The sequence below is a fragment of the Pinus tabuliformis genome, chromosome 4_2, assembly GCF_031772625.1.
Source record: "Pinus tabuliformis cultivar Carrire ecotype Pingquan chromosome 4_2, CPIR1, whole genome shotgun sequence".
Classification (NCBI taxonomy): Eukaryota; Viridiplantae; Streptophyta; class Pinopsida; order Pinales; family Pinaceae; genus Pinus; species Pinus tabuliformis.
In genome coordinates, this window is record NC_142304.1 from 779,755,108 (window position 1) to 779,759,289 (window position 4,182).

The 4,182-nt window shown below is 33.5% G+C and overlaps 2 pseudogenes; both read left to right on the forward strand.

The window, feature by feature from the left end:
• Nucleotides 1-1,665: 1,665 nt before the first annotated feature.
• On the forward strand, nucleotides 1,666-2,127 carry LOC149171967 (dolichyl-diphosphooligosaccharide--protein glycosyltransferase subunit STT3B pseudogene; annotated as a pseudogene).
• A 55-nt stretch (nucleotides 2,128-2,182) lies between these two features.
• Nucleotides 2,183-3,651, forward strand: LOC149171968 (dolichyl-diphosphooligosaccharide--protein glycosyltransferase subunit STT3B pseudogene; annotated as a pseudogene).
• Nucleotides 3,652-4,182: the final 531 nt, after the last annotated feature.

Here is a 4,182-nt window from a genome sequence, read left to right on the forward strand (position 1 = left end):
TTTTAAGTTTTTTTATTTTGGAGGTTAAAAATTTACATGTCAAGATGGATCACTAAAGGTGTCTAAGGGTGCTTTGGTGGTTATGAAGGCTACAAAGATTGGAAACCTTTACAAGCTAGAAGGACATACTCAAATTAGTGAAGTAGTGGTGGTAGCTTAGGAAGTGAATAAATCCACTTGTTTATGGCGCTAATAATTGAGTGCAAATTACTTCAAAATTTAAAATATTTGAATTATCATTTTTTCAAACATTATATATTTGTAAAGTAGTGTAGATAGAAGTTTAAAAAAGGAAGTTATATTATGAAATTTACTCTTGATTATATCCATTCATATGTATGGGGGTCATCCACTAATGTTTCTTTTGAGGTATAATCGTATTTTGTAACATTTATAAATGATTTCTCTAGAAGAATTTGGGTTTATGTCTTTAAAGGAAAACCTAATGTGTTTAATATTTTTAAATAATTTAGAGTTATAGTAGAAAAAAAATAGGTAGGCCAATCAAATGTTTAATAGAAAATAGCAAAGGTGAGTTTACATCTTTAGAATTTAAAAAATATTGCAAAGAAGGTAAGATTGAAAGAAACAAAACCAATTTATACACTCCCTAGCAAAATGGTGTGGAAAAATGCAGGAACAATACTCTTATAAAAAGAGCAAAGAGCATGCACAACAATGCCAATTTGCAACGAGAGTTGTGGGAAAAAGTGATCACTAATGTTTGCTATCCTGTAAGATGATCAACATCAATTGCAATAGATTGTAAAATTTGCAAAGAAGTATGGAAATTTCATCCTTGTGATTATTGAAATTTTAAAAGTTTTCTTGTGAAGCTTATGCTCTTGCTCCTAAAAATCAGCATTCTAAGTTAAACCCCATATCGAAGAATAATGCCTTTATTCGTTATAATGATGTAGCAAAGGGATATAGATTTTAGGATCCTGATGTCCACAAAATAATAATTAATATAAGTATAACATTTGATGAATTACCACCCATTAAATCAAATGTTGTAAAAGTTGATTTGAAATAGGAGCAAAAGCCACTATATCAAAAAATCCAGTTGGAGTGATCTGAATGGAAAGTGGCATCCACCCGTGGAATTTACCCATGATTTTGAATTATTTAACTCAATAAGATAGTAAAAATACTACAAATAATGGGCCTCACCTTTCAAAAGGAGAGAGTTATCCACCATGATGTAGTTGGAAATGTTTTCCTCATTTAATACATACTTATATTTCTTTGCATACGTTCTGATGTATTCACTATGTGTAATGTTTTATCAATATTTTATTTTGGAATAGATTAAGGTAATATTTTGTGCTTTCTATCCTCTCTCTTTCAACATTCAAGCCTCTTGGATCTTAGGCCACAAGATTTGGATTAGTGGTATCAGAGAGAGTTACAATTCCATGGTAATCAAGGTTTTATAAGGTTTTCCTGGGTGGATATGTTTTCTTCCTACCATAAATTGTTCCAATCTATAACATTTTGGGTACCCGTGGCTGAGAATGCCCTTTATTGATGCTTCTAGCCATGACACAACCTACTTACACAATTATAGAACTAGAGTTTCAACCTAAGAAACTATGCAGATGAGATCCTTTGAGTAGAAGCCCTAGAGAACTAAAAAATAGATGTGATTAATTTATTAATTCAATGATTGCGAAATTGAAAATAAAATTGCATATAGCAATCACACCTCTAAGCCTAAAGCTTGAAACCCTGTAGCTCTCCATGAGGAATTTCAAGCTCAAAGCCAAACAATAAGAGCTACTACTGCTCATGGGGATTCTTTGCCTGATATATGTCCTTACATTTATAATGAGATTGTTAATTGTGCTTTGCTACGAAAGCATGATCCACAAGTTCAATCTGTATTTCAACTACATATTCACTTTGTACTTGTAGGAAAAAGGTTTACACGAATTCTAGAATTAGTTCAATATCAATAATTGGTATCCCATAGGTAGAATCATTAGAGGAACTACTTACCTTGGTCTTATGGTCACTGCAACTCTTCTTTATTGGACTCTCATATTTCTTAGCTATTAAGTGTACGTAAGAGACGTTTGTGTGTTGATAGCACTATTTTGTTTCTCAAATACCACTTCGGTTGCTCATTTTTCGATAAAGATCCATATTCTAGTCAATCACCCTGACTTTCACTTACTTTTATATGATGTCTATGCGTAGAAGTTATATTTTCATCATCAATTTAATTCCTATATATGTTGTGGTACTTATGATGACCGAGAGATATTCATCATGATTGTACTGGGAATTCTTATTGTGATGCAAATATTATTTGTACACTTTCAACATGTGCAGTCTAGTGAGCACATGGTTTCCATGGGGACCTTTTCTTGTTGCAATTATTTTACTTTGTAAACTGGGTTAAACATCGATTAGATGATCCAAAATCCTTTCAACACTTTTTGAAGACAATTATGACTAGTGCAGTTGGAGTAGAGGCACTAACACTCGAACTTGGCATGGAATTTAGCTATATCTCTCCCTAGACTAGACATTTTGAATCCCTTCTTGATCCAGCATATCCAAAATATCATATGCCAATCATTGCCTCCAACTCAGAGTATCAACCATTTATGTTTGAAATTCACATCTTGCTTTTCTTCTTTCCATCAGGGATCTACTTTTGTTTCAAAATATTGAAAGATGCAAATATTTTTGTTGTGTTATATGGCCTTACTAGCTTATATTTTGTTGGAGTGATGGTTCATCTAATCCTTGTCACAACTCCAACTATGTTCCTTATTAGTGCGATAGCAATATATTCAACTATGAAAAACTTGTCCAACCTAATTCACAGTAAGCTTAAATCTACATGTACAACTTACAATAAAGTCTCAAGTGATTTCAAGACATCTACCAATGTGTATGCAGATCAAACATTTCCATTCCAAAGAAATGATGCAAGAATCATACTCTTAGGTGTAATTTACTTGCTTACAAGATATGTCACCCACTACACCTGGGTGACATCGGAGGCATATTTGTCTTCCTCTGTATTTATAGCTAGTACGAGTTCCCATGGTGACAAGGATACCTTTCGTGACTATTGTGAAGTGTACTTATGGCTATCACAAAATTCCCCTCATGATGCCAATGTAATGTCATGGTGGGAATATCAAATCACAATGGTAAACATAAGAGTTATTGTTGACAACAATACATGGAATGATACACACTATTGGGTGATCAATGCCATCATATGAGAATGAAGCCTATGATTTCATGCAATCACTCGATGTGGATTACATGTTGGTTTTATTTGGAGGTGTTACTAGTTATGATTATGATGATATTAAAAAAAAATATCCATGGTTAGAATTAGAGGTGTCGTTGTTTCTTATCAAGGATTTTTATTATCTTCTTAATGGAGAGTACCATGTTGACAAAGAGGTAACTCCTAAAATGTTGAAATTTACTTTATATAAATTATGCTACTACAGATTAGGGGATATTGGTAATGAGTTTGGCAAGCCTACTAGGTGGGATTAAGTGACAGATATTGAAGTAGGAAACAAAAATGTGAAACTTGTGTACTTGGATAAGGCCATTACAACATCTAATCGAGTAGTGAGAATTTACAAATATAAGATGCCAGTTAATTGGTGGTGATATTTCTACCATACCTTGGCATACCCACAAGCAAATAATCACGACTTCAACTTACTAGGCGACACACTATCAATATCATAGTTTGTACACAAGAATTATAGGGTAATTATATCCTTAGATCTTTGTTTGTCATGGTTGTGGGTCGGCCACAAACCCATGATTATGGGTCAACCACACAAAAAAATTCTCCAAGATTTTAATCATCAACCTAGTTTTAGGTCATCCACAAACCCACGATTATGGTTCAACCACACAAAGCCCTTGTCTTTATTGGCACTTGACACATTTGGTTATGGGTCATCCACAAACCCCTGGTTATGGGTCAACCACGCAAAACATTTGTATTCATTGGAACAAGGCACATTTGGTTACAGGTCATCCAAAAACCCATAGATATGTGTTAACCACAAAAAACCCTTGTCTTCAACAACACTTGGTTTTGGGCAATCCATAAAACCATGACTAGGGGTTAACTGCACAAGACCCGTCTCTTCATTTTCTCATATTCAATAGAAGTTTATAAGGATATAA